Genomic DNA, 9,778 nt, shown 5'->3' with positions numbered 1-9,778 from the left:
TGCCTCTTGCCGCTACCCCGGCCCCCCCCCCGCTGCCGGTTTGCGCGGAGCCCCCCCCTCCCGACGTTGCCTCTTGCCGCTACCCCTGCCCCCGCCCCGCTGCCGGTTTGCGCGGAGCCCCCCCTTCCCGCCGTTGCCTCTTGCCGCTACCCCCCGCCCCCCCCCCGCTGCCGGTTTGCGCGGAGCCCCCCCTTCCCGCCGTTGCCTCTTGCCGCTACCCCCGCCCCCCCCCCGCTGCCGGTTTGCGCGGAGACCCCCCTTCCCGCCGTTGCCTCTTGCCGCTACCCCCCGCCCCCCCCCCGCTGCCGGTTTGCGCGGAGCCCCCCCTTCCCGCCGTTGCCTCTTGCCGCTACCCCCCGCCCCCCCCCGCTGCCGGTTTGCGCGGAGCCCCCCCTCCCGACGTTGCCTCTTGCCGCTACCCCCGCCCCCCCCCCGCTGCCGGTTTGCGCGGAGCCCCCCCTCCCGACGTTGCCTCTTGCCGCTACCCCCCGCCCCCCGCCCCGCTGCCGGTTTGCGCGGAGCCCCCCCTTCCCGCCGTTGCCTCTTGCCGCTACCCCCGCCCCCCCCCCCCCGCTGCCGGTTTGCGCGGAGCCCCCCCTCCCGACGTTGCCTCTTGCCGCTACCCCCCGCCCCCGCCCCGCTGCCGGTTTGCGCGGAGCCCCCCCTTCCCGCCGTTGCCTCTTGCCGCTACCCCCCGCCCCCCCCCCCCCGTTACCGGTTTGCGCGGAGCCCCCCCTCCCGACGTTGCCTCTTGCCGCTGCTGCCACCCCCAGCTCCCCACACCCCCCGGCTCGCCGTTAGCGGTTTGCGCGGAGCCCCCCCTTCCCCCCTTCGCGGGCTGCCGCTTCCCTCCCGGGCTGCCCGGCTGCTCTCTAACCCCTGCGACCGAGGCGGCGCTGTTAGGGCGGCCGTGCCGGTGCCCCTTGCCGCAGCTAGCCTCTCGCCGCTGCCCCCTCCCGTCCGTCGTCCCCCGTCCCCAAAAACTTGCTGCTCTCCACGCTGGAGCCTGCACGGGGGAGGTTGCGCTCCGCTCCTCCGGCCCTAAAGCCGCCCTCGCCCGCCCCCCGGCTTGCCGCTTGGCTCGGCTGCCCGCCCCCCCCGCTAATCCCCCCAACGCCCCCTCCCCAAAAACACCCCAGCCCTACCGCATGCCGCTCCCCCTCTCCCCGCTCTCGCTGACCGCTGCCACCCCCCCCCCACCCCTCCCCCCCGAAACAAACCCCCCCAGCCCTACCGCATGCCGCTCCCCCTCTCTCCCTAGCCTGCCCCCCCCGCCGTCGCTTGCTGCCGCCGCCGCCGCCGCCGCCGCCGCCGCCGCCGGGACCCGCCTCGGCCTGGTGGCGCGCGCTCGGAGATCCCCGGCTACCCGTCCGTCCGTCCCTCCCTCCCGCCCCGCCCCGGGGGAGGGCCCGGGGCAGCGCGGGCAGGCGGGGAGCAAAAAAAGGCGCGGGCGCCAAAAAACGTCGGGGTCCCGGGGTGGCGGAGGGGGGCGGCGGCGGGGGCGGCGGCGGGTACACGGCGCCGGGTCCAGGGCGCCGGGTCCAGCCCGTCCCGGGGCGGGGACAGGTGGTGTCGTCCGTCCCCGCCCCCGTAACCTGCTCTGAAGCATCCGCTTCCCGCCGCGGTTCGCCCTCCACCCCCCCGCCGCACACGCAGCTGCCGCTTCCCGCCGCCTCTGCCCCCCGCCCCGGGATCAACCACCCGCCGGGTCCAGCCGGTCCCGGTCCCGGGAACCTGCTCCCGGGGCCAGCCGGAGCCACGCCCCCTCCTCTGACGCTTCCAGCTGCCGCCTCCCCTCCCACCCCCCAAACTCACACTGGCCCTCGCCGGCCCGCCCACCCGCCTACCTGCTTGCCCGCCGCCGCTGGGTGGCGTGCCGGACACTCTCGCACACAGGTACACAGACAGGGACACAGGGACACAGGCACTCAGGCACACAGGGACACAGGGACACAGGGACACAAGGACACAGGGACACAGGCACTCAGGCACTCAGGCACTCAGGGACACAGGGACACAGGGACACAGGCACTCAGGCACTCAGGGACACAGGGACACAGGGACACAAGGACACAGGGACACAGGCACTCAGGCACTCAGGCACTCAGGGACACAGGGACACAGGGACACAGGGACACAGGGACACAGGCACTCAGGCACACAGGGACACAGGTGGCGGGCCGGAGGCCTCTCCCCACTGTGTGGCAGGGGTCCAAGAGCCACCCCAGCCCAACCCAGAGGGTCTTTTGCACCTCTCTAGAGGCCACCCAGAGACCCCAGGCCGCAGCAGAAGCCTCCCCCGCATGCTCTGCAGGCTTCCGACCCACCCCAGGCCGCACCAGAAGCCTCCCCCGCACGCTCTGCAGGCTTCCGACCCACCCCAGGCCACAGCAGAAGCCTCTCCCGCACGCTCTGCAGGCTTCTCAGCCACCCCAGGCCGCAGCAGAAGCCTCTCCCGCACGCTCTGCAGGCTTCTCAGCCACCCCAGGCCGCACCAGAAGCCTCTCCCGCACGCTCTGCAGGCTTCTCAGCCACCCCAGGCCGCAGCAGAAGCCTCTCCCGCACGCTCTGCAGGCTTCTCAGCCACCCCAGGCCGCAGCAGAAGCCTCTCCCGCACGCTCTGCAGGCTTCTCAGCCACCCCAGGCCGCAGCAGAAGCCTCTCCCGCACGCTCTGCAGGCTTCTCAGCCACCCCAGGCCGCACCAGAAGCCTCTCCCGCACGCTCTGCAGGCTTCTCAGCCACCCCAGGCCGCAGCAGAAGCCTCTCCCGCACGCTCTGCAGGCTTCCGACCCACCCCAGGCCGCAGCAGAAGCCTCTCCCGCACGCTCTGCAGGCTTCCGACCCCACCCCAGGCCGCAACAGAAGCCTCTCCCGCACGCTCTGCAGGCTTCCGACCCACCCCAGGCCGCAGCAGAAGCCTCTCCCGCACGCTCTGCAGGCTTCCGTCCCACCCCAGGCCGCACCAGAAGCCTCCCCCGCACGCTCTGCAGGCTTCTCAGCCACCCCAGGCCGCACCAGAAGCCTCCCCCGCACGCTCTGCAGGCTTCTCAGCCACCCCAGGCCGCACCAGAAGCCTCCCCCGCACGCTCTGCAGGCTTCTCAGCCACCCCAGGCCGCACCAGAAGCCTCCCCCGCACGCTCTGCAGGCTTCTCAGACACCCCAGGCCCCAACAGAAGCCTCTCCCGCACGCTCTGCAGGCTTCCGACCCACCCCAGGCCCCAACAGAAGCCTCTCCCGCACGCTCTGCAGGCTTCTCAGCCACCCCAGGCCGCAGCAGAAGCCTCTCCCGCACGCTCTGCAGGCTTCTCAGCCACCCCAGGCCGCAGCAGAAGCCTCTCCCGCACGCTCTGCAGGCTTCTCAGCCACCCCAGGCCGCACCAGAAGCCTCTCCCGCACGCTCTGCAGGCTTCTCAGCCACCCCAGGCCGCAGCAGAAGCCTCTCCCGCACGCTCTGCAGGCTTCTCAGCCACCCCAGGCCGCAGCAGAAGCCTCTCCCGCACGCTCTGCAGGCTTCTCAGCCACCCCAGGCCGCAGCAGAAGCCTCCCCCGCACGCTCTGCAGGCTTCTCAGCCACCCCAGGCCGCAGCAGAAGCCTCTCCCGCACGCTCTGCAGGCTTCTCAGCCACCCCAGGCCGCAGCAGAAGCCTCTCCCGCACGCTCTGCAGGCTTCTCAGCCACCCCAGGCCGCACCAGAAGCCTCTCCCGCACGCTCTGCAGGCTTCCGACCCACCCCAGGCCGCACCAGAAGCCTCCCCCGCACGCTCTGCAGGCTTCTCCGCCACCACAGGCCGCACCAGAGGATCTTTTGCACCTCTCTGGACGCCACCCAGAGACTCCAGGCCGCACCAGAGGCCCCCCCCCCAACCATTTACAGGCTGCAGTGCCAGCCTAGGCCCCGCTGGCAGCCTCCCTTGTCTGCTTTGGAAGGCCTCCCATCCACTCCAGACCTGCCTGGAGGCCTCCCTCGACTGCTCCCGGGGCCCTCGAAGCCACCCTAGGCCTTTCTGGAGGACCTGCTCGACCGCTCGGGCGGCTTCTGACGCACCCTCGGCCATCCGGCGCCCAGCAGCTCCCAGGGCCAGGCACCGGCCTCCCCCTCCGGCCGCCCCTGGGGCCGGGGGTGGCTCGGACTCGGCGCCCCCAACGTGTCGTCCCGTCCCCCCCCCGCCCCGCACCGCCGAACATTCGCTGCAGCCGAGGGCTTGCCGCTCGACGCCTACCCCACCCGCCCAGCCCCCCGCTGCGGCCCGGCGCTGCCCCGGCCGCTGCGCCCCGCCTCTCATCGCTCCCCCCACCCGGCAACCGGCCGCCGGGCACGGCAAGTCCCAGGGCAGGGAACAGGTGCTGCCGGGACCCCGTGCTGGCTGCCGGCTTCCCGGGGCTGCCCCGGGCACGGACAGGTCGCCCCCCCGCCCCGGCGAATGTTCACCGAACCGGCTGCCGGCTGCCTTCGAGCACCCCCCGCCCCCCGCCACTATCGTCCCCCCCGCCCCCCCTCCGCCTCCGCTGCCGCTTCTCCCCGCACCGCCTCCACTGCCTCCCCCCGCCGCCGGCGAACGAGTCGCCGGATCCGTAGGGTGCCGGGAGCCCGAACGGCGAGCGGCTCCGGCTGCTGCCGGGACCGCGGGGATTCGAGCCGGTCCGGCCGCGGCCGGGACCCCGTGCCGGAAGCCGGCATCCCGGGACGGCCCCGGGACGGCCCCGGTCGCCGGCCGGGTGACGTTCAGCGAAGCGGCTGCCGCCAGTCTTTGGGCCTCCCCCGTGCCGGGGCCGCGGGGCTTCGAGCCGGTCCGGCCGCGGCCGGGATCCCGGGCCGGACGATGGCTTCCCGGGCCGGTCCCGGTCGCCTCCCGGGTGACGTTCACCGAAGCGGCTGCCGGCTGTCTTCGAGCCCCCCCCCCCCCTCCGCCTCCGCTGCCGCTTCTCCCCGCACCCCCTCCACTGCCTCCCCCCGCCGCCGGCGAACGAGTCGCCGGATCTGTAGGGTGCCGGGAGCCCGAACGGCGAGCGGCTCCGGCTGCTGCCGGGACCGCGGGGATTCGAGCCGCTCCGGCCGCGGCCGGGACCCCGTGCCGGAAGCCGGCATCCCCGGACGGCCCCGGGACGGCCCCGGTCGCCGGCCGGGTGACGTTCACCGAAGCGGCTGCCGGCTGTCTTCGAGCCCCCCCCCCCTCCGCCTCCGCTGCCGCTTCTGCCCGCACCCCCTCCACTGCCTCCCCCCGCCGCCGGCGAACGAGTCGGCGGATCCGTAGGGTGCCGGGAGCCCGAACGGCGAGCGGCTCCGGCTGCTGCCGGGACCGCGGGGATTCGAGCCGGTCCGGCCGCGGCCGGGACCCCGTGCCGGAAGCCGGCATCCCGGGACGGCCCCGGGACGGCCCCGGTCGCCGGCCGGGTGACGTTCAGCGAAGCGGCTGCCGCCAGTCTTTGGGCCTCCCCCGTGCCGGGGCCGCGGGGCTTCGAGCCGGTCCGGCCGCGGCCGGGATCCGGGGCCGGACGATGGCTTCCCGGGCCGGTCCCGGTCGCCTCCCGGGTGACGTTCACCGAAGCGGCTGCCGGCTGTCTTCGAGCCCCCCCCCCCCCCTCCGCCTCCGCGGCCGCTTCTCCCCGCACCCCCTCCACTGCCTCCCCCCGCCGCCGGCGAACGAGTCGCCGGATCTGTAGGGTGCCGGGAGCCCGAACGGCGAGCGGCTCCGGCTGCTGCCGGGACCGCGGGGATTCGAGCCGCTCCGGCCGCGGCCGGGACCCCGTGCCGGAAGCCGGCATCCCCGGACGGCCCCGGGACGGCCCCGGTCGCCGGCCGGGCGACGTTCACCGAAGCGGCTGCCGGCTGTCTTCGAGCCCCCCCCCCCTCCGCCTCCGCTGCCGCTTCTGCCCGCACCCCCTCCACTGCCTCCCCCCGCCGCCGGCGAACGAGTCGGCGGATCCGTAGGGTGCCGGGAGCCCGAACGGCGAGCGGCTCCGGCTGCTGCCGGGACCGCGGGGATTCGAGCCGGTCCGGCCGCGGCCGGGACCCCGTGCCGGAAGCCGGCATCCCGGGACGGCCCCGGGACGGCCCCGGTCGCCGGCCGGGTGACGTTCAGCGAAGCGGCTGCCGCCAGTCTTTGGGCCTCCCCCGTGCCGGGGCCGCGGGGCTTCGAGCCGGTCCGGCCGCGGCCGGGATCCGGGGCCGGACGATGGCTTCCCGGGCCGGTCCCGGTCGCCTCCCGGGTGACGTTCACCGAAGCGGCTGCCGGCTGTCTTCGAGCCCCCCCCCCCCCCTCCGCCTCCGCGGCCGCTTCTCCCCGCACCCCCTCCACTGCCTCCCCCCGCCGCCGGCGAACGAGTCGCCGGATCTGTAGGGTGCCGGGAGCCCGAACGGCGAGCGGCTCCGGCTGCTGCCGGGACCGCGGGGATTCGAGCCGCTCCGGCCGCGGCCGGGACCCCGTGCCGGAAGCCGGCATCCCCGGACGGCCCCGGGACGGCCCCGGTCGCCGGCCGGGCGACGTTCACCGAAGCGGCTGCCGGCTGTCTTCGAGCCCCCCCCCCCTCCGCCTCCGCGGCCGCTTCTGCCCGCACCCCCTCCACTGCCTCCCCCCGCCGCCGGCGAACGAGTCGGCGGATCCGTAGGGTGCCGGGAGCCCGAACGGCGAGCGGCTCCGGCTGCTGCCGGGACCGCGGGGATTCGAGCCGGTCCGGCCGCGGCCGGGACCCCGTGCCGGAAGCCGGCATCCCGGGACGGCCCCGGGACGGCCCCGGTCGCCGGCCGGGTGACGTTCACCGAAGCGGCTGCCGGCTGTCTTCGAGCCCCCCCCCCCCTCCGCCTCCGCTGCCGCTTCTCCCCGCACCCCCTCCACTGCCTCCCCCCGCCGCCGGCGAACGAGTCGGCGGATCCATACCGTCCCGAGAGCCCGAGGCGGCGGCACCCAGTGCGGGTCCGGCCGAGGCCGGGACCCCGTGCCTGTCGCAGGCTTCCCGGGACGGCCCCGGAACGGCCGCGGTCGCCGGCCGGGTGACGTTCTCCGAAGCGGCTGACGGCTGTCTTCGAGCCCCCCCCCCCCCTCCGCCTCCGCTGCCGCTTCTGCCCGCACCTCCTTCACTGCCTCCCCCCGCCGCCGGCGAACGAGTCGCCGGATCCGTAGGGTGCCGGGAGCCCGAACGGCGAGCGGCTCCGGCTGCTGCCGGGACCGCGGGGATTCGAGCCGCTCCGGCCGCGGCCGGGACCCCGTGCCGGATGCCGGCATCCCGGGACGGCCCCGGGACGGCCCCGGTCGCCGGCCGGGTGACGTTCAGCGAAGCGGCTGCCGCCAGTCTTTGGGCCTCCCCCGTGCCGGGGCCGCGGGGCTTCGAGTCGGTCCGGCCGCGGCTGGGACCCCGTGCCTGTCGCAGGCTTCCCGGGACGGCCCCGGAACGGCCGCGGTCGCCGGCCGGGTGACGTTCACCGAGGCGACTGCCGGCTGTCTTCGAGCCCCCCCCCCCCCTGCCGGAGCCGCGGGGATACGAGCCGGTCCGGCCGCGGCCGGGACCCCGTGCCGGAAGCCGGCATCCCCGGACGGCCCCGGGACGGCCCCGGTCGCCGGCCGGGCGACGTTCACCGAAGCGGCTGCCGGCTGTCTTCGAGCCCCCCCCCCCTCCGCCTCCGCTGCCGCTTCTGCCCGCACCCCCTCCACTGCCTCCCCCCGCCGCCGGCGAACGAGTCGGCGGATCCGTAGGGTGCCGGGAGCCCGAACGGCGAGCGGCTCCGGCTGCTGCCGGGACCGCGGGGATTCGAGCCGGTCCGGCCGCGGCCGGGACCCCGTGCCGGAAGCCGGCATCCCGGGACGGCCCCGGGACGGCCCCGGTCGCCGGCCGGGTGACGTTCAGCGAAGCGGCTGCCGCCAGTCTTTGGGCCTCCCCCGTGCCGGGGCCGCGGGGCTTCGAGCCGGTCCGGCCGCGGCCGGGATCCGGGGCCGGACGATGGCTTCCCGGGCCGGTCCCGGTCGCCTCCCGGGTGACGTTCACCGAAGCGGCTGCCGGCTGTCTTCGAGCCCCCCCCCCCCCCTCCGCCTCCGCGGCCGCTTCTCCCCGCACCCCCTCCACTGCCTCCCCCCGCCGCCGGCGAACGAGTCGCCGGATCTGTAGGGTGCCGGGAGCCCGAACGGCGAGCGGCTCCGGCTGCTGCCGGGACCGCGGGGATTCGAGCCGCTCCGGCCGCGGCCGGGACCCCGTGCCGGAAGCCGGCATCCCCGGACGGCCCCGGGACGGCCCCGGTCGCCGGCCGGGCGACGTTCACCGAAGCGGCTGCCGGCTGTCTTCGAGCCCCCCCCCCCTCCGCCTCCGCGGCCGCTTCTGCCCGCACCCCCTCCACTGCCTCCCCCCGCCGCCGGCGAACGAGTCGGCGGATCCGTAGGGTGCCGGGAGCCCGAACGGCGAGCGGCTCCGGCTGCTGCCGGGACCGCGGGGATTCGAGCCGGTCCGGCCGCGGCCGGGACCCCGTGCCGGAAGCCGGCATCCCGGGACGGCCCCGGGACGGCCCCGGTCGCCGGCCGGGTGACGTTCACCGAAGCGGCTGCCGGCTGTCTTCGAGCCCCCCCCCCCCTCCGCCTCCGCTGCCGCTTCTCCCCGCACCCCCTCCACTGCCTCCCCCCGCCGCCGGCGAACGAGTCGGCGGATCCATACCGTCCCGAGAGCCCGAGGCGGCGGCACCCAGTGCGGGTCCGGCCGAGGCCGGGACCCCGTGCCTGTCGCAGGCTTCCCGGGACGGCCCCGGAACGGCCGCGGTCGCCGGCCGGGTGACGTTCTCCGAAGCGGCTGACGGCTGTCTTCGAGCCCCCCCCCCCCCTCCGCCTCCGCTGCCGCTTCTGCCCGCACCTCCTTCACTGCCTCCCCCCGCCGCCGGCGAACGAGTCGCCGGATCCGTAGGGTGCCGGGAGCCCGAACGGCGAGCGGCTCCGGCTGCTGCCGGGACCGCGGGGATTCGAGCCGCTCCGGCCGCGGCCGGGACCCCGTGCCGGATGCCGGCATCCCGGGACGGCCCCGGGACGGCCCCGGTCGCCGGCCGGGTGACGTTCAGCGAAGCGGCTGCCGCCAGTCTTTGGGCCTCCCCCGTGCCGGGGCCGCGGGGCTTCGAGTCGGTCCGGCCGCGGCTGGGACCCCGTGCCTGTCGCAGGCTTCCCGGGACGGCCCCGGAACGGCCGCGGTCGCCGGCCGGGTGACGTTCACCGAGGCGACTGCCGGCTGTCTTCGAGCCCCCCCCCCCCCTGCCGGAGCCGCGGGGATACGAGCCGGTCCGGCCGCGGCCGGGACCCCGTGCCGGAAGCCGGCATCCCCGGACGGCCCCGGGACGGCCCCGGTCGCCGGCCGGGTGACGTTCACCGAAGCGGCTGCCGGCTGTCTTCGAGCCCCCCCCCCCTCCGCCTCCGCTGCCGCTTCTCCCCGCACCCCCTCCACTGCCTCCCCCCGCCGCCCGCGAACGAGTCGCCGGATCTGTAGGGGGCCGGGAGCCCGAGGCGGCGAGCGGCTCCGGCTGCTGCCGGGACCGCGAGGCTTCGAGCCGGTCCGGCCGCGGCCGGGATCTCGTGCCGAACGTCGTCTTCCCGGGACGGTCCCGGGAGGGCCCCAGTCTCCTCCCGGGTGACGTTCACCGAAGCGGCTGCCGGCTGTCTTCGAGCCCCCACCCCTGCCGTGGCCGCGGGGATTCGCCCCGGTCCGGCAGCTGACGGTTCCCTGTGTCGGACGCCGGCTTCCCGGGACTGCCCCGGGACAGCCCCGGTCGCCTCCCGGGTGACGTTCACCGAAGCTGCTGCCGCCTGTCTTTGTCC

The sequence above is a fragment of the Melanerpes formicivorus genome, unplaced genomic scaffold (assembly GCF_026170545.1).
Source record: "Melanerpes formicivorus ecotype bairdi unplaced genomic scaffold, bMelFor1.0.p_v2 SCAF_835, whole genome shotgun sequence".
Classification (NCBI taxonomy): domain Eukaryota; kingdom Metazoa; phylum Chordata; class Aves; order Piciformes; family Picidae; genus Melanerpes; species Melanerpes formicivorus.
Note: the sequence above shows the minus strand (reverse complement) of the source record.